We start from the raw sequence: 21,221 nt of genomic DNA, 5'->3' as shown, positions 1-21,221 counted from the left end.
TTCCTTTTCCAGAGAATTATGCATACTAGACTTTCTGAATCCCTGCGTGTTTAAGAAATAGGTCTTTATATTTGATAGTCACAACTTTAAACTGGCTGTTTGGCTACATATAATAAGGTTTTATTTTTAAAATAATTTTGATTCACAATATTAAAAGTTATTTTAAATTCTTTTTCAGAAGTCATAGCATTCTTGGTTTTTTTTTCCTTTAGAAGACACTTTTGTTTCTCTTTAGAAGTTTTGCATTCACACCAAAAATTTATGAAAGTTCTATTGGCTTCATATCTTCACCAAAACTTAGCACTGCCATTCTAAGAATGTTTAATCTTTTTTCCGTGGGTAGCTAGTGACGTATTATTTCAGTTTATATTTACATTTACCTAATGACTAATGATTTGGAGCATCCTTTCTTAGGTGTGTTTGCCATGCATATATCGTCTTTGTTGAAATGTCTATTCAGATCTTTTGCCCTTTTAAAAATCAGATTGGTTGCTAGGTTCTTGTTATTCAATTGTAAATATTCTTCCTATATCCTAGATATTGTATTGGTCATTTTCAACTTAACAGATCCATAACTGAACTTTTTTTTTTTTTAAAGATTTTATTTATTTATTTGACAGAGAGAGATCACAAGTAGACAGAGAGGCAGGCAGAGAGAGAGAGAGAGAGAGAGAGGGAAGCAGGCTCCCTGCTGAGCAGAGAGCCCGACGCGGGCCTCTATCCCAGGACCCTGAGATCATGACCTGAGCCGAAGGCAGCGGCTTAACCCACTGAGCCACCCAGGCGCCCAACTGAACTCTTTATTATCTGCTTTTTTTCTCCACCATCCCTGTTCATCTTCCAGTTATATCCATCTCAGTAAATAATCCAATTACAACTGCTTAAACATTCCCTACCCTTAGCCAACATCCTGTTCATCCTCTAATCTCTTCAGGATTTTTTTTTTAAACATCACTGAAACTAACTTAGTCTAAGCCGAAATTATTTGTCAATTCCCATACTGTCATTGTCTGTAAACACACCTCTCTTCTTCTAGTCTTCCCTCCCTATAGCAGTATTTTTTTTTTCTTTGACAGATCACAAGTAGGCAGAGAGGCAGGCAGAGAGACAGAAGGAGGAGGCAGGCTCCCTGCTGAGCAGAGAACCCGATGCGGGACTCGATCCCAGGACCCTGAGATCATGACCTGAGCCGAAGGCAGAGGCTTAACCCACTGAGCCACCCAGGCGCCCAACTGAACTCTTTATTATCTGCTTTTTTTCTCCACCATCCCTGTTCATCTTCCAGTTATATCCATCTCAGTAAATAATCCAATTACAACTGCTTAAACATTCCCTACCCTTAGCCAACATCCTGTTCATCCTCTAATCTCTTCAGGATTTTTTTTTTAAACATCACTGAAACTAACTTAGTCTAAGCCGAAATTATTTGTCAATTCCCATACTGTCATTGTCTGTAAACACACCTCTCTTCTTCTAGTCTTCCCTCCCTATAGCAGTATTTTTTTTTTCTTTGACAGATCACAAGTAGGCAGAGAGGCAGGCAGAGAGACAGAAGGAGGAGGCAGGCTCCCTGCTGAGCAGAGAACCCGATGCGGGACTCGATCCCAGGACCCTGAGATCATGACCTGAGCCGAAGGCAGAGGCTTTAACCACTGAGCCACCCAGGCACCCCTATAGCAGTCTTTTTTTAAGTCACAAAATGTCATTGCTGTAACCCCTCAACTAAATTTCAAAATAAGTATCATCATCTAAGACAATCACTTCTAGAATTGTATTGATACAGGTGCTGATTCAAACTTCAGGATGCATGAGCAGCACCTGGGAAGCTTGGTACAACAAATTCCTGGTCTCAGCCCTACAGATTCTAATAGGTTTGCAGTGGGGACCAAGAATAAGTTCTCAGAGAATGCCAACGCTGACATCCATGGATATATGCCTATATACATCATATGTATCCTTCTAAACTGTCCAGACCCATCTACTTAAGCCATCTGAGCCCTTGTTTCTCTTGCATGTAGCAACAAAATTTCAACCTCAGGACTTTTTTTCCTGTCTTCATCCTCTTTCTAATTATTCTTCTCCGTATACCCCAAGGCTCTCTCTTTTTCATCATTCAGTTTTTATTCACAGGTCATCTCCCAAATGGCTCATATCCTGGGGTCCATTCCTCAATGTAGTAATCATTATTTAGTCACCCTATACTTATTTTCTTATTAGTGGGCATCATTATTTGAAATTGTCTTATTTTGTCATTTATGTGTTAATTTGTATCTTGACCCAGCCCACCCCCACACTAGGAAGGAATTGTCCTTGGAACAGAGTTTTGCCTTGTTCAATACTGCATCCTGCAAATGCGCTTTTGTGTATGCACATATGTATTTGTTGAATGAAAAAAAAATGGGAATCTTTAGAATACCCAAGGAATAAATGCCAGGAGGCAATTTCAATGAGCTAGGCAGAGATTAGTTCATTTAGGGATTTGTGTAAAATACTAAGTCTCATCTAATAAGGTATGATGAGGAGAAATGTCACTTAAGGACATATTTCCATTTCTCCTCCTGGATCTTAGATATCTTTCTCCAAGATATTGTTTGGCATTATCATCTATCATTTAGCAGATTGCATAAACTTGATATGCACTGGTATTTGGAAAAGATCCAGAAACACGTTAGTGAGAAAAGAGGGTAGAGAAATACCTTTCAGTATTTCCCATGGTGATTACAAGAGACATGTGTGTGTGTGTGTGTGTGTGTGTGTGTGATAGCTTCAACTGTAAATACATGAGAGTGAATTATGCAATTTTCTTTTTTTCTTTTTTTTTTAAATTTTATTTATTTGACAGAAATCACAAGTAGGCAGAGAAGCAGGCAGAGAGAGAGCAGGGGTGAGGCAGGCTCCCTGCTGAGCAGAGAGCCCAATGCGGGGCTTGATCCCAGGACCCTGAGATTATGACCTGAGCTGAAGGCAGAAGCTTAACCCACTGAGTCACCCAGGCGCCCCTGAGTTATGCAATTTTCAACCATAAACCACTCAACCTATGCTTCTCTATTACTAAGTATTAGATTCGGACTTACAATGTGTACCCTCAACCTTTCTGAAAGCCTAATAATTTTGGATTGAGGTAGCATCATGAAGCAAAATGGGAGATCATACTGTCATTAAATCCCTAGTAAAATAGTCAAAGGAATCCTATACATCGAGTCTTATTGATAGTATATGGCTATAGATTTTCCCTCTTATTAACACTAGCTGTTTAAAATACCATTTTAGGAAATTTTAATTATTAAGAAGTTTTGAGACCTAACATTTGGAACTTTAGGTAAGTTGTATTTTGTTTTAAGCAAACATACAATAGGAGTTGTAATTACTTTAAATTGAGTTCAGAATTTGAGGCTAGAAAATTTAACTGGGTAACATTTATGTTGGAATTTTGCATTAATTTGACAGAATGATTTCTGACCTGTGTTCTATAGTCTCAAATGTTAATTAAAAGTCAGTTGTATTCATAACTGAATGATTGACACATTTTCAGAGTACACCAAATACAGTCTGTCAGTGAATATATACAGTAACTGGGTTACTATTTAAGAGAAAGAAGTATGTATTAGTCCAAAGATAAACCCAAACTGCTATGGAAATGTTTTTTCTTTGTTAAAACTTCTGGGAAGCATCCCACCATAACTTCCCTACTCTTATGAAATGAAGCAAAGAAGAACCAGGTAAATCTACAATTCTATGTCTCAGAAATAATTTAAAGCAGGTTATATAGTCAAAACTCAAGTCTTAAGAATATCATCACTATTGCTCTCTCATGTTAGTCATCAGAAAATATGATATTTATAATTTCTCTCTCCCATTCTCTAATACTTAATAGATTATTAAAAATATCTAATCTGATCCTCTAATAGCAAACCTCAGTAAGATTCTATTTTAAAAAATGGGACATATAGGAGAAAAGACACCATTAATTCTCTAAAATTAAACTTTATAGAAATTATTTCCAGTTGCATTCTCTGATTTCAACCAGTCAAATTCTGCAATTCAATAAGCATCGTATATGTTGATGTTTGACTTCAATCTTAGAAGAGATGAAAATATTTATACTCTTAGTTCTAATTATTAAATCCAAGCTTTAAAAATGCCAGTTTTGGGGCACCTGGGTGGCTCAGTGGATTAAAACCTCTGCCTTCGGCTCAGGTCATGATCCCAGAGTCCTGGGATTGAGCCCCACATCGGGCTCTCTGCTCCGAGGGGAGCCTGCTTCCCCCTTCTCTCTCTGCCTGCCTCTCTGCCTACTTGTGATCTCTGTCAAATAAATAGATAAAATCTTTGCAAAAAAAAAATGCCAGTTTTCGGGGCACCTGGGTGGCTCAGTGGGTTAAGCGTCTGTCTTCAGCTCAGGTCATGATCTCAGGGTCCTGGGATCAGGCCCCACATCGGGCTTTCTGCTCAGCAGGGAGCCTGCTTCCCCCTCCTTCTCTGCCTGCCTTTCTGCTTACTTGTGATCTCTCTCTGTCAAATAAATAAAATCTTTAAAAAAAAATCCAGTTTTCTGTGATCTCTCGAGTGACTAAATCATGAATTGCAGACTAAGTCTATTAAAACTTTCAAAATGCAATAAACAGAAAGCTTTGATGTCTCTGGCCTCTTAGGAAGCATTACAGTCCTCTTATGTCATCGTTAGGAGACTACTATGCCCATACTTCTCTACTCAAAATTTATGGAAGTTTTATTTCTCCCCCCTAGACTTTCAGATCACACTGGAGAGCTCATCACATAGAATTATTCAACCACTTCTGTCTTCCAAACATGAAAATTCATCTGCACAATTTTTCACTACTAGAAGCACACACTGGTTTTAAAATCTGTCTCCTCTATTCCACAATCCAAACTTTATTTCTATGGAAACAGGACTTTATAGCATGCAGGAACTGTTACCCCAGCTTCTAATGCTAGTGGCTGGTAGCTGGCTTCCACTTCTTTTCCCAGTGAAAATAGATGTCAAAACGGTTAGGACCAAGGAAAGGTTTTGTAATGCTTCTTAGAAAAAAAAAATTATCTTATTTCAGCTGATCCAATTTCTTTAGGACAAGATGCTAAAGGCAGTCAGATATTGAGAATGAAACTATCAGCTCATTTTAACTCCAAGGTGTCAAGCCAGTTCTGAGTAAGTTGTTCTATAAAGTGAAAAAGCATTTGGTTTTTGGCTTCTAGAAATATTAAGGTATTATACATTTAAAAAAGCTAAGATTTAAAACTGAATTTTTTATATTTTTAAAATACACTTCTAAATCTACATTTTGAAGTTCTTACAATAGGAAAAAAAATAAAGTTCTTACAATAGAAAACCACGTAGTATCTTTTTTTCCCCAATTTATTTCATTTCAGTGTTCTAAAATTAAGAAATTAAAAATAGAGATACCTCATGACCCTGCAATTGCACTACTGGGTATTTACCCCAAAGATACAGATGTAGTGAAAAAAAGGGCCACCTGTACCCCAATGTTCATAGTAGCAATGGCCACAATTGCCAAACTGTGGAAAGAACCAAGATGTCCTTCAACGGACAAATGGATAAAGATGATGTGGTCCATATATACAATGGAGTATTATGCCTCCATCAGAAAGGATGAATACCCAACTTTTGTATCAATATGGATGGGACTGGAAGAGATTATCCTGAGTAAAATAAGTCCAGCAGAGAGAGTCAATTATCATATGGTTTCACTTACTTGTGGAGCACAGGGAATAATGCAAGGACATTGGGCGATGTAGAGGAGAATTAAGTTGGGGAAACTGGAGGAGGAGACAAACCATGAGAGATGGTGGACTCTGAGAAACAAACTGAGGGTTTTGGAGGGGAGAGGGGTAAAGGGTTGGGCGAGCTTGGTGGTGGGTATTATTATGGAGGGCATGTATTACATAGTATCTTTTAATTCTTTAATCATAAAATTATACAAGTAGCTTGTTTAAAATAATGATGTGAGCTCACATAAAGTAAATCAAGGATAATTTGATCACTGTTCCTATAGGTTAGTCCCGGGAGGCCAGTATTTATCCTTTCTCTGGTGTGTGTTGAGATTTTTAGAAATACTGTCTCATGACCTTAGTTATTGGTATTAAGACATCAGATTGTCAGATTGAATATCCTCATAACCCCTAAGTCAGGGTTAGAAAACAATAAAAATATCAGTAATGCATAACTGTAAAATCTCAAATTTAAAAATACATGGCATTGATAGAATTAAAATGTCTGTTCCACTGCTATCTTCTTAGAAAGGAGTCCCATGATCACCCTATCTTAACTAGCAGCTGCCTAACCATTGCCCTCATTCTGCTTTCCACTATTATGCTTATTCCTTCCTATTGGTGTGTGTGTGTGTGTAGATACATAATATATATACATATACACACATATACATATAAAATATATAAATATATATACTGTTTTTAAATCAATTTCACTTTTTAAGTTATTTCTATGGAAACAATAAAAAGGGGACTTGTTAGAATGCTAGACAAAAGAGGCTTGAGTGGCATGACAAAAATATGTATTATGTGGTTAATTAATTATTGGTTTAAACAAACTATTAGCATACTATCAAGTAAAAAAATTTCAAGAAATAGAAACCATTACTTGAAAAATAAGCAGATTTCAAAAAAGCATATATGATACAATCTCATTTTGGTTAAAAAAAAAAAAAGGAAGAAAAATCAATGCCAGTGAATAGTAAAAGAGGAAAGATCTACAATAGGGTATTCAGACTGGTAATCATCTCTGCATAATATTAATATATTTTTCTTTTTTATGTATTTCCTCTCTACCATACACACAGTTATATAACACTTATTTTTAGTTTAAAATGTGAATCAAGAAAGGAAGAGCACTGTCAAATCTTCTTGATATTGAGTACATGAGTTTTTAACATTCTCCTACTTTGTAATGTATTTGAAATACCTCATAAGAAAAATGTTAAAATAAGATATTTTTATAACATAGTAGCTTGACAGAAATTTGAGCACAATTAAGTGATAAAATTTCTAGTCTAAAAAATAAGTCTTTCTAAAAACATGAAGTTTAGCAAAAGTTATGACCACCCCAATGACGTCACACTATCCCACACATTTCTTTAGGACTAAGTTCTAATCTCTGTTCTTCTTCTTGTTATGATCCTACACTCCTTTAATTTTTCCTTCAAGGTAGCTTGGCCCTTGAATTCTCCCCAATGACTTCCTCATAAAAAACAAAACCCCGAACATCAAAAATTCAGATCTATATTAAGGTGTTAAACATTTTCTTTTACTAAGGAAAACAACTTTGAGGTTTTTCTAAAGCATTGTACTCCTCAGAAGAATTTTGAATTAATTCATCATGTTCCAAAAGCATCTGTGGGGATTTTCATACTATGGATTAAATTTTTTTGGAAATGAATAGTTTTACAGTGTTAAGTGTCTTCCCATCCAGGAGTGTTTTGTGTTCCCCATTCATTTAGGCCTTACCCTGTGTTCTCAAAAAAAAAAAAAAAAAAAAAAAAGAAAAAAAATATCTCCATACACACACACATATGATATTCTTTATTTGAATATTGCACATTTCTGTTTATTTTCAGTTACTAAGCATTAAACATGAAATAAACTTTTGTAGCACTTGTTAAATTAATATCTGCCAATATGAGGAGATATACACACATACACACACACACACACACATATATATTTATGTGTATATATATATATAAACAAATATATATTTGTTTATCTTACCTGAGGATCCTGGTTTCAGGCCAAAAATCTTATGTGTGATCATTCAGGCCTGGTGATAGGCAGTTACAAGATTCGTCTGGCAGGTGTCATGAAGGATAGCTGCTTTCCACACACCAGACTTGGGTCACAGCTTGTGAATTACAGTTTTCTGGATAGAGTTCAGTCAAGAACTCAGCCCCTGACTCTCCAACCATGTTCATACACACAGCTGCATTCCCAGCCTAAGCACTCAGAGTTACCCTTATCAGGACCTTGGTTGAGGCACTTTCCAGTTGCCCCACCAAGTCCTCTCTGTTGGGGGCCTCAGCCTAGGCGCTGTTTTCCATTTTGACTCAAAAATACCCTTTCAACATTTAGCCCTTTACTCTCTCCCCTCTTCCTTGGCCCACAAGTCTATAAGAGGCAAGGGTCTTTTGTTCATGTTCTTTTGTAGCAAGATAATCCCCCCCACCCCCTGGGGGGGGGGGTTGTATCCATCTGACCTTCAAACAGTGTCATTTTGTAGCAGAAAATGGAACTCTGGGGAGCTGGCTCCTCATTTTGCCTATTGTTCGCACTGTTGCACTGAGTAAAGCCTTGATTGTTACTTTCAATTCCACTCATTTTCCTAATTCACTATCTCAATGCCTGATTGCTCAACAGTATCCAGCAACTTGATTGAACTTGTCTTTTACTTCTAATATTTTAATAGTGTTCAAGTTTGTCTTCTTGGTAGAAAGACATTTCTATCACCCAGAGATAATTATAATATTGCCTCTTCCTTTCTAATATGTATACCTCATTTCTTTTTTCCTGTATGTCTATATGCTTTCACACTTTTTGTATAATGATAAATAATAGCATGGTGCTAGATATTCCTACATGTCATGACTTTGAAGGAAATACTAGAGTTTGTTCCCTAATATTTCATTTCTATTCCTGCTAGATACAATTTTTAAAAGATTATATGTCTTGCACATATCAATCTCCTACCTTACTTGTAGTTTGTAAAGAACTTTTACATATATCAACTCATATTCATGTGTAACGTTCTATTTATCAAAATTCTGTCAAGTGATAAATCACAAATTTACAACATTAAATTTTTAAGTTCAATAAAGCTATTAATTACTATCTATTAAAATGGTTGTAACAGTATGAGTTGAAATCAAGAAGAAGGTAAATAGTCTAATAATATTAATACTACATAATGCTACCATATATAATACATACATGTGTTGAGGCACACATACCTTTTACTTACACTACATATTTTTATTAAAAATGAATAAATTATTGAAATTGAAAGCTAGATCCCATTTTTATTAGACATATATAAAACATAGTTTAAGAATCTTCTATTATTTTAAACTCATTAGAATAAGATTTAAACCTTCTGAAAAATAAAAGGATAGAGAAGAAAAAAATTAGTTTAATATGGAACTTAAGAAATATATATATTTGTTTTGCAGAGTATTGGTCTTTTAATTAAGGCTTTTGTTTTCATTACTGTCAGATTTAAACCAAATCCACAAATCATTTCCCAGAAGAAAACTTTTCAAAAAACTAATATTGATACACTGTAAGACATACTGAAAGAAGCTCATTTAGTAAGAGATTCTCAGAATTGGAAGCAACCTCAAAAGTCAACTGATTCATTCCACTCTACAACACATTCATGATTCATTCTATGCCATTTATGTCAGCAATCATTCAGTATCTACTTGAATGCCCCTCATGATAAAATACTGTCTACTAAGGCATTTAATCTCTTTTTTGGATCTTGTGAACAAATTGTTCATCTTCTAACAACAAACATAATTCCTTATAATTTTATCAATTATGGATTAAAAAGAGTCAATGTACATCCCACCCATCTGAGAAAACTTCAAATATGTAAAGATGTTTCTTCAGATTAGACATCCTATTTGCTCCTCAATAAAGCTCTTTTTGATTCTGTTCCCCACTTAGAATTTATCTTGCAGGACATCCTATTTCGTCTTCATTACGAATGTAGTTTTGTGTATAGACTTATCACAATTGTAGGTTAGTCTCCCTATACTATCTTGTAGTACATAGCACAAACTCAAGTCTCCCCTGTTTTATACTATATTTAAATACACATTGAAATTCTATTAAAGCAGTATTACTTTAATTTTTGCCAGTCTCCTGAGCATTGTCCTATATTGCTAAGTTTCACTGAAAGTCTACTATTAAAATGTTGAAATAGCTTGTACTATGAGGAAGCCACCACTCTTCCATTCCGAGATGTTTCTCACCAAAAAAGAAAAAAAAAAAACTTTATTGTTAATACTGTTAGGTTTAATCCTTTTATAATTTTTTTATTAAAGTTTATTTTTTTAGTAATCTCTATACCCAATGTAGCTCTAACTCACAATGCTGAGATCAAGAGTCACATGATCCTCTGACTGAAACAGCCAGGGACCCCAAGTTTAATCTTTTAGCAGAATGTTTACAAAACCTATTGAGACATTTATTAATCCTGATTCAATCAAATAATTCCCATTCTATGTGTTTTGTGAATATTCCTAACCTTATCTTAATAAAAATGTTGACCCACTCAAGATGAATGATAAAACCTTGTGTTATGCCATACTAAAAAACCCCTCCAGCCTGTCTTAGTTACCACTACCTTCCAGTACCTAGAAGAGTATCTGGCATATGTAGGCATTCAATAAATGTGGTTTTTAGAGGATAGCTTTTAAAGGAGAATAGCTTTTAGAAATCACTCTTACAGAGAGGACATGGATCATATCAACATTCTTAGGATATTATCATTAACCAACTAATCTTTCATTAATTATATTAGGGTGTTCTATGTATTCTTAAGATATATTATATCTCTCACTTCACAATTATCCAGTCTATTTCCTTATCCAGTCAACCACCATTAAACTTAACTTATACCCTTTCATATTTCTCCATATTCATGTATTTTATATACTTTTACACACATATGCATAGCATACATTTTTTATTTTATAAATAATATGCATAATATGTGGGATAATAGTAAATATCTTATAGAAATTCTTCCACGTCAACAAATGTAGCTCTGAATTATTCTTTTAATGGCTGCATGATACGTTATGATATAGTCTCTAATTTAATCATAATACCTAATATTGATGGGTATTTTTTTAAAACAATACTATAAAAATTATCCTTGGACAAAAATGGTAAACTGAGGGTGGTTTTGTTTCTATGAGGTAGATTCCTTGAGAAATTAATTCTCAATGAGTACAGGGATTCTTCAATTTAATCTATAGTAACAGACTGCTTTTCAAAGTGGTTTTAACAACTCACATTTCCACCAGTTATTAAAAATTAAATATAAATAGAGGTTCCTGGGCGGCTCAGTTGGTTGAGTGACTGCCTTTGGCTCAGGTCATGATCCTGGGGTCCTAGGAACAAGCCCCACATTAGGCTCCCTGCTCAGTGGGGAACCTGCTTCTCCCTTTCCTCCACATTCATGCTCTTTCACCTTCTCTCTTTCTGTCTCTCAAATAAATAAAATCTTAAAATAATTAAATATAAATAAATTCCTATAAATATACACCTACCAAGACCAAATCATGTAGAAAATCTGAACAGACCAATTACTAGTAAGAAAACTGAATCAATAGTTAAAATCTTCCAAAGAGAAGTCCAGAACTAGATGCTTCACTGGTAAATGCCATCAAAAACCTAGAGAAGAATCAATATCAGTTCTCCACAAACTCTTTCCAAAAACTGAAGAGGAAGTAACACTTCCAAACTTACTTTATGTCTTTTCCTTGCTGTGAAACAAAGAAAAATTAAACAGCCCTGGTGGGGCTACTGCACATAGACATCATGTTATGCAGAACTTGTTTGCAACTCTTGGAGTTTCATTGGCACTACTGAATAAAAGTGATCCCCAGTGGTCTCTTGACTTTAAAAAAAAGTGGAGTTTCTAACCATTCACAAACAAGTTCAAATGTCAAAGCCATGTTAATAACTTGTACTTTGCTGAGGCAAATATTTCAATCCTCTACACAAAGATCTGCAATGGAGAGGCATGGGAATTATCAGCTAGGAGAGATTAGTGGAATTACAATACTTCTCTCTCAAGATGGTTTTGTTGTTTCTACTAGCAATAGTATTCACCAAGATGAAGGTTCTTAACCCAGGTGTACAATCCAATCAGAGATCTTTAGACAACTGTCCTCAGATATCATTATGTTTCATATGTACCAGACTTCAGAGAATTTTTTTAATAGCTCTTTATAATTCTATCTTCACACTTTCCAACCTAATCAGATTTTGAATATATCCTCTGCTGAGCCCACTCTTAAAAAGATTACCAAAGACACCTTTGTCCACAAAAACAGGGCCAATTCTTATCATACTTTACATCTTAACATCATTTAACACAAAAAATAGTTTTAAAAAAAAATTTTTTGCATATTTTCTGTAAAATTGTCTTCTTTTATAGCTTATTTCTTTGACTTTCTCTTCTTACTCTCTTTTAATAAATCTACCTCTTTGCTAATGTCTAAGTTTAGAGTTCTCCACTATCTTCTCAGATAAATCTACTGAATCTCTAGGATATCTCCTTGCCCCATTACGTCTCTCTCTCACACACAAACTCTATATGTAGATGATTTCAAAATATATCTCTGACTCATAAAGAAGAACCTCACAAATTCAATGTCCATATTCATTTCTTTAATGTTTTTACTAAGAAAGTCATCATTAACTTTTTTTTTTCTTTTCTCTTACACTCTCTTTAGTTCATCACCACACTCCCTTAGAAATGCCTTTGAGGAGCACCTGGGTGGCTCAGTGGGTTAAGCCTCTGTCTTCAGCTCAGGTCATGATCTCAGGGTCCTGGGATCGAGCCCTGAATTGGGATCTCTGCCCAGTGGGGAGCCTGCTTCCCCCACCCGCCTCCTGCCTCTTTGCATACTTGTGATCTCTCTGTCAAACAAATAAATAAAATCTTAAAAAAAAAATGCCTTTGAAATTATATGGTACATACAATTCACAATCACTTTACACTTCTTTCACCACATGTAAACTACCACACTAGTGCAAGGGACCTGGTTTCCACCTTTAACCTTTTATTCACATAACAGCTTAAGTGTTTCTTCTAAAATGTAAATCATTATTTCTCTATTCCCAACACAACAATGGTTCCCTATTACATTTAGAATAAAACTCTGGATCTTTACTATAGCCAATATGGCCTTATATGAGCTGGTCCCCTCTCATATTTCCATTTTGTAGAATTGCTCACAAAATAATGAAAGGCAACTTAAATTTATCATGCATATGGTTTTGTAAATACAATCTAAAAATTAATCAATATTTTGCTATTTGAAAATGCAGAAATATATGAATATTCTAGAATGTACCTATGGCAAATTTTAAGATTTTCCACAATATTCTATTTGAATGTCTCTGGATTTAAATAATTTTAAGAGGAACTCACAGAGTTTTGCTGGATAGTCTTACAGAACCTTGGTTCTGGAGTGGCAGCGATAGGTCTTATTTCACAAGCAGATCAGAGTACACCTAGTTAAAATTTACCACATTCAGGCCATGGACCAAACACTGCCCACAACAGGCAAGAAGAGCAGATGAATGGCCTGAAGGATAAAGCAGTCAGGACCCAATATCAGAGTACATATAGCATACTTCTGGAAGTGCCAGGCCCTGGGTAACATGGGACAGCAAGTAGTAGGGCACTACAGGACCTCTTCTTCATAAGGCCACTATTCTTAAGAGCAGGAGACAGAGCTGGATTCCATAATATATAGAATCAGGCACAAAAACTTAGAAAAAAATGAGAAGACAGAGAAATTTATCCCAAATGAAAGAAAAGGACAAGGCCATGTCCAGAGATCTAAGCAAAGCACAAATAAGTAACATGCCTGATAGAGAATTTGAAGTAATGATCATAAGGATACTCACTGGACTTGAAAGAGTAGAATACATGAGTGAGATCCTTAATGCAGAGATAAGGAATAACATAACAAAGAAAATGGACTCAATAAATGAAATGGGAAACATGCTTGATGGAATGAACAGCAGGAGGGAAGAAGCAGAGGAACAATTTAGTAACCTAAAGACAAAGTAATGAAGAGTAATCAAACTGGAAAAAGAGCGAGAGAGAGAGAGAGAGAGAGAGCAAGCGCAAAAACAAAAACAAACAAACAAACAAACAAAAAACCCAAAACACAACAACAACAACAATGCAAAGGAAGAATTGACTTAGGGGACTGAATGACTCTATCAAATCAAATGTAATAACAAAGGACATGAGTGAGGAAAGGGGGTAGATAGTCTATTTGACAAATGATAGCTGAAAACTTCCTTAATCTGAGGAAGGAAACAGATATCTAGATTATGGAGGAACAGAAAACTCCCATCAAAAATTTTAAAAAAAGCAGATACACACCAAGAAATACTATAAGTAAATTGGCAAAATATAGTGATAAAGAATAAAATTTAAAAGCAACAAGACAAAAGAAGACAGCAACTTACAAAGGAAAACTCATAAGGCTAGCAGGAGATTTTTCAGCAGAAACTTTCCCAGGCAGAAGGGAGTGACATGATATATTCAAAGTGCTGAATGGAAAAATCTCCAGCACCAAGAATACTCTATTCAGGGAGGCAATCATTCAGAATACAAGGAGAGATAAAGAGTCTCCCAAACAAACAAAAATTAAAGGAGTTCAAGACCATTAAACCTGTAAGAAATATTGAGTGTAAAGAAGAGACCAAAAGTGACAGTATAAAAGTAGGAAACACTAAAGCAGGAATACAAATATTTCTGTTAAAAAAATCACTTCAGGAATTCACTAAATAGAAGGATATAAAACATAACAACATATACCTAAAATGTGAGGAGGAGTAAATAATGGGTTCAAACTCAAATGACCATCAACTTAATATAGACTGCTATATGCAAAAACCTAATGGTAACCATGTATCAAAAACCACTAAGTAAACATGAAAATAAAGATAAAAAATTTCAAATATATTACGAAGGAAAATCTGCAAACCATATAAGAGAAAGAACAGATCAGAGAAAATCTTCAGAAACAACGACAAAATTTTAAAAATGACAATACATATCAATACTTAATTTGAACATAAATGGACCGAATATTCGAATCAAAAGAAACAGGGTGACAGAAAGAATAGGAAACAAGACCCACCTATTTGCCACCACAAGGGACTCATTTTAGACCTTAAGATAACTGCAGATTGAAAATGAAGGGATGGAGAAAATCCATCATGCAAATCGATGTCTAAAGAAAGCCAGAGTAGCAATACTTATATCAGATGAACTAGATTTCAAACAAAGAATAACAAGAGACAAAGAAAGGCACTATATAATAATGAAGGGGACAATCCAACCAGAAGATCTAACAATTATAAGTATTATGCACCCAACATAGAGGCATCCAAATATATAAAACACTTAATAACAAACATAAAAGAATTAATTATTAATAATACATTTATAATAGGGGACTTTATCACCACATTTATATCAATAAACATATCACCTGAGCAGAAAATAAGCAAAGAAACAATGGCTTTGAATGACGCCCTGGAAAAGATGGATTTAATAGTTATATTCAGAACATTCTATCTTAAAACAGCAGAATACACATTTAAAACAGCAGAAGTGCCCATGAACATTCTCCAGAATAGATCACATATTAGCCCACAAAACAAGCCTCAACAAATTAAAGATCGAAGTTCTACCATACATCTTTTCTGACCACAATGCTATGAAACTAGAAGTTAAACACAAGAAGAAATCTAGAAAGACCACAAATAATTGGAGGTTAAATAACATGCTAGAACAATGAATGGGTCAACCAGGGATTAAAAGAAAAAAAAGTCATGGAAAGGAATGAAAATGAACACACACTTGTCCAAAACGTCTGGGATACAGCAAAAAGCAGTTCTAAGAGAGAAGTTTATCACAACACAGACCTACCTGAAGAAGCCAAGAAAATTTCAAATAAACAATCTAACCCATATCTAAAGAAGCTAGAAAATTAAAAAAAAAAAACCTAAAACCAGCAGAAAGATGGAAATAATAAAAATTAGAGCAGAAATAAATGTGATGGGAACTAAAAAACAAACAAACAAATAAAAAACCAAAAACCAAAAAACAAAAACAATAGGATAGATCAATGAAACCAGGCACTGGTTCATTGGGGGGGAAAAAAAACAAAACAATAAAATGGATAAATCTCTAGACAGACTTACCCAGAAAAGAGAAAAAACTCAAAATCACAAATGAGAGAGAAGTAACAAACAGTACCACAGAATAACCGTTATAAGAGAATATTATGAAAAACTATATGCCAACAAATTGGACAACCTAGAAGAAATGGATAAATTCCTAGAAACATGTACCTCTCAAAACTGAATCATAAAGAAATAGACAATTCAAAAACATTGATTACCAGCAAAGAAATTGAATCAGTATGCAAACAAACCAAAACAAAACCAACAAACAAAAGTCCAGGACCACATGGCTTCACAGGTGAATTCTAATCAAACATTTAAAGATAAGTTAATAGCTATTCTTTTCAAACTATTCCAAAAAACAGAAAAGGAAGGAAAACTTCCAAATTCATTCTATGAGGCCAGCATTACCATGATACCAAAATCAGATAAAGACACCACTAAAAAAGAGAACTACAAACAGTACCTCTAACTAACAAAGATGCAAAACCTCTCAACAATATACTAGCAAAGCAAATCTAATAATACATTAAAAAATCATTCATCATGATCAAGTGTGATTTGTTCCTAATGTTACAAGGATTGTTCACTATTCACAAATCAATTGGCATGATAAATCACATTAAAAGAAATGATTAACTGTATGATCATTTCAATAGACACAGAAAAATCATTTGGCGAAATACAACTTCCATTCATGATAAAAAAAAAAAAAAACCCTGAACAAAGTATGTTTAGAGGGAACATACCTCAACATAATAAAGGCCATATTTGGAAAACCCATAGCTAATGTTATCCTTAATGGGGAATAATTAACAACTTTTCCCCTAAGTTCAGGATCAAGAGAAGGATGTCCACTCTCACCTCTTTTATTCAACGTAGTACTGGAAGTCCTAGACACAGCAATCAGAAAACAAAAAGAAACAAAAGACATCCAAGTCAGCAACAAAGAAGTAAACTTTCACTATTTGCAGATGACATGATCATCTCTATGGAAAACCTGAAAGACTCCACCAAAAAACCACCAAAACGGAAGAATGAATTCAGTGAAGTCACATAAATCAAAACCAATGTACAGAAATCTGTTCCATTTCCATATACCAATAATGAAGCAGCAGAGAGAGAAATTAAGGAATCAGTCCCATTTACAATTGTACCAAAACCCATAAGATACCTAGGAATAAACCCAACCAAAGAGGTAAGAGATTTGTACTCAGAAAACTATAAAACACTGAGGAAAGAAATTGAAGATGACACAAAGAAATGGAAAGTCATTCCATGCTCACGAATTGGAAGAATATTGTTAAAAATATATATACCTCCCAAAGTAATCTACACATTTAATGCAATTCCTATAAAATACCAACAGTATTTTTCACAAAGCTAGAATAAATTGTCCTAAAATTTTATAGAACCACAAAAGACCTCAAATAGCCAAAGCAACCTTGAAAACTAAAAGCAAAGCTGGAGGCATCAGAATTTTGGACTTCAAGTTATATTACAAAGCTGTAGTAATCAGAACATTATGGTACCGGCACAAAATAGATAGATCAATAGAACTGAATAGAAAACCCAGAAATAAACCCATAATTACAGGGTCAATTAGTTTTTGACAAAAGAGGAATGAATATACAATGGGAAAAATTGGGAAAAAATGGGAAAAATTTCCCAGTGTTGGGAAAACTGGACAGCAATATGCAGAAGAATGAAACTGGACCATTTTTTTTAATACCATATAGAAAAATAAACTCAGAATGAAAGACCTAAATATGAGACCTGAAACCATAAAATCCTAGAAGAGAGCACAAGTGGTGGGGTGTCTGACAGCAGCCATAGCAATATTTTTCTAGGTAGGTCTCCTGAGGCAAGGGAAACAAAAGCAAAAATAAATTACTGGGACTACATCAAAGTAAAAAGTTTCTGCAGAGTGAAGGAAACAATTAACAAAACTAACAGGCAACCTAATGAATAGGAGAAAATATTTGCAAATGACATATCTGATAAAGGGTTAATATTCAAAATATATAAACTTATACAACTCAATACCCCAATTAAAAAATGGGCAGAAGACATGAAGAGACTTTTCTCCAAAGACAACAGGCACATGAAAATATGTTCATCCTCACCATCAGGGAAATGCAAATCAAAATTACAACAAGATACCATCTCACACCTGTCAGAATGGCTAAAGTCAGTAACACGAAAAACAACAGATATTGGTAAGGATGAAAAAAGAAACTCTTGTGCTCAGTTGGTGGGAATGGAAACTGGTGCAGCCACTCTGAAAAACCATACGGAGGTGCCTCAAAAAGTTAAAAATAGAACTACCCTATTATCTAGTAATCATACTACTGGGTATTTAACCAAAGCATACAAATACACTAATTCAAAGGAATACATACACCCCTATATTTATGGCAGCATTATTTACAATAGCCAAATTATGGAAGCAGCCCAAGTGTCCATCAATAGCTGAATGGATTAAGAAGATGTGGCACGAATGCACATACACACACATAGGGGAATGTTATTCATCCATAAAAAATAAAATCTTGCCATTTGTAATGACATGGATGGAGTTAGAGATTTTATGTTAGATAAGTCAGTTGGAGAAAGACAAATTCTTTATGATATCACTCATATGTAGAATATCAGCAACTAAACAAATAAGCAATGGAGGAAAAAAAGAGAGAGACAAACCCAAAAACAGACTCTTAATTATAGAGAAATGATGGTTCCCAAAGGAGAGGGACCTGGGGAGATAGGTTAAACAGGTGATGGAAATTAAGGAGAGCACTTGTCATGATGATTACCAGGTGATGTATGTAAATGTTGGGTCATTAGATTGTACACCTGAAACTAACATTGTGTTAATTGGAATTTAAATAAAAACAAACTAAAAAATAGAAATTCCGAATACACATTTTTTTCAAGTGCACATGGATCAAAATAGACCATATTAGAGGCTATAAGAATAAAGTAAAAAGGATTAAAATAATATTTTCTCTAATAACAAATTAGGAATCATTAACAGAATATCTTAAAAAAGGTGTCCAAATACATAGAAATTAAGTCACAAACTTCTAAATAATCCATGGCTATTGAAAAAAATCAAACTGGAAATGCTAAGTATTTCTGATGAATTAAAATGGAAATAAAATCTTAAAAATCATGGGATACATCCAAGGCAGTATTTTAGAGATAAATTTGTAGCATTAAACATTTCTAAATTAGGGAAGAAGAAAAACTGTGAAAATTTCATTAAGCTTCTAAAATGTAAGCTTAAGAAACCAGAGAAAGAATATCAACTTAATTCTAAGTGAGCAGAAGGAACGATGTAGTAAAGAAATAAGGAGGAAAACAATACAGTAGAAAATAGAACAGGGGCGCCTGGGTGGCTCAGTGGGTTAAGCCGCTGCCTTCGGCTCAGGTCATGATCCCAGGTCCTGGGTTCGAGCCCCGCATCGGGCTTTCTGCTCAGCAGGGAGCCTGCTTCCTCCTCTCTCTCTGCCTGCCTCTTTGCTTACTTGTGATTTCTTTCTGTCAAATAAATAAATAAAATCTTTAAAAAAAAAAAAAAAAGAAAATAGAACAATAGAAAAAATTGACAAACACCAAATCTGGTTCTTTGTAAAGATGATCAAGTTAATAAACCTTTAGCCAGACTGAGAATAAGATAGGAAGACAAGGTATCTGCTTCACCACATATTACTAGAGTTTTAGGTCAGTGCCCAAGACATAAATATAAAATGCACAAAAAGAAAAGCAAGACGGACTGGAAAAGAAGTATGGGTTGAAAGGAAGAAAACTACATCATTATTAGATAATGTGATTGTCTCTCTATATTAAAAAACCTGACAAATATATAAAAAGCTATAATAACTAGAAGGATGACTTAGTAAAATCATAGGATGTCAGGATGATAAATACCAATTCCATTTCTGTAGATTAGCAACAGACCATGGAGAACTGAAATTTAAAACACAAAATTTACATTAGCATCAAGAAATATGTAACTTAGGGAGAAATTTAACAAAATGACTGATATACACAAGAATCTTAAGAAAAGTAGGCATGTATATTTGCTTGAGCAGAAAATTAGTAGGATATTATGAGTTAAAAATTATGATAAGTGAAAGAATCTAGACACAAACATTGCATACCACAATACTTTGTATGTGAAATTCTAGAAAAAATGATAAGGATAGAAAACAGATGTATAGTTGCTTGGGTTGAGGGCATCACAGGGAAGGAGACTGAGTACAACATGATGTGAAGCAACTTTTTTGGGTGACAGAAACTTTTTGGTACCAAGATTTTGGTTATGTGTGTAAATGTGTCGAAGTATATCAACTTACACACTTAGAATTGATAAACTGCATTATGTATAAATTATGCCTCAAAGCTAACCAACAGAAGTCTCTAAGTTGCTTTATCATTATATTCTTTTTTTTTAAGATTTTATTTATTTGACAGAAAGAGATCACAAGTAGGCAGAGAAGCAGGCAGAGAGAGGAGGAAGCAGGCTCCCTGCTGAGCAGAGAGCCCGATGTGGGGCTTGATCCCAGGACCCTGGGATCATGACCTGAGCCGAAGGCAGAGGCTTTAACCTACTGATTCACCCAGGCGCCCCTATCATTATATTCTTAAATACTTAGTGACTTTGGTTTATGGTCCATGTAAAGGATTTAAAAAGTGCTGTATAAAAACAGAATTAAGATTTTCACTTATTAGCCGGTTCTAAAACTGTTTTATCTTTTCTGAGCTGCAGTTTATTTGTGCCAACCTAAACATGCCAACTCAAATTTTTGTCTTAATGATAAAATATGCGTAAATACCAAAATGCCCTACAGATACAGATTCTCTATACTCTGAAATAGTTTCAGTAATGAAATGATAAAAATAAGAAAATGAAAAATTCAATCATGTTGGTTGTGAGTCCATATTCCTATTTTAAAAGGATTTCTTATCTCCCAGTGACAGGAGAATTAATAAAAAAATTTTTTAGTCATTTTTTTAAGTAAAGTCATGTCTACTGGTCAAAGGTATAAACTTATTTCTCTTTTTTGTCAAACCTCATATTTAGTGCTCATATATATATGTATGTGCTCATATATATATATATATATATATATATATGTATGTTTCCAGGACACATTTTCACATCCCAATTTTCAAGTGAATGCGTGATTCAGAGAACACTGTGCTTTTAAATATTT

Source organism: Lutra lutra, chromosome 7 (assembly GCF_902655055.1).
Source record: "Lutra lutra chromosome 7, mLutLut1.2, whole genome shotgun sequence".
Lineage (NCBI taxonomy): Eukaryota > Metazoa > Chordata > Mammalia > Carnivora > Mustelidae > Lutra > Lutra lutra.
The sequence above is the reverse complement of the archived record's forward strand: the minus strand, read 5'-3'. Positions refer to the sequence as shown.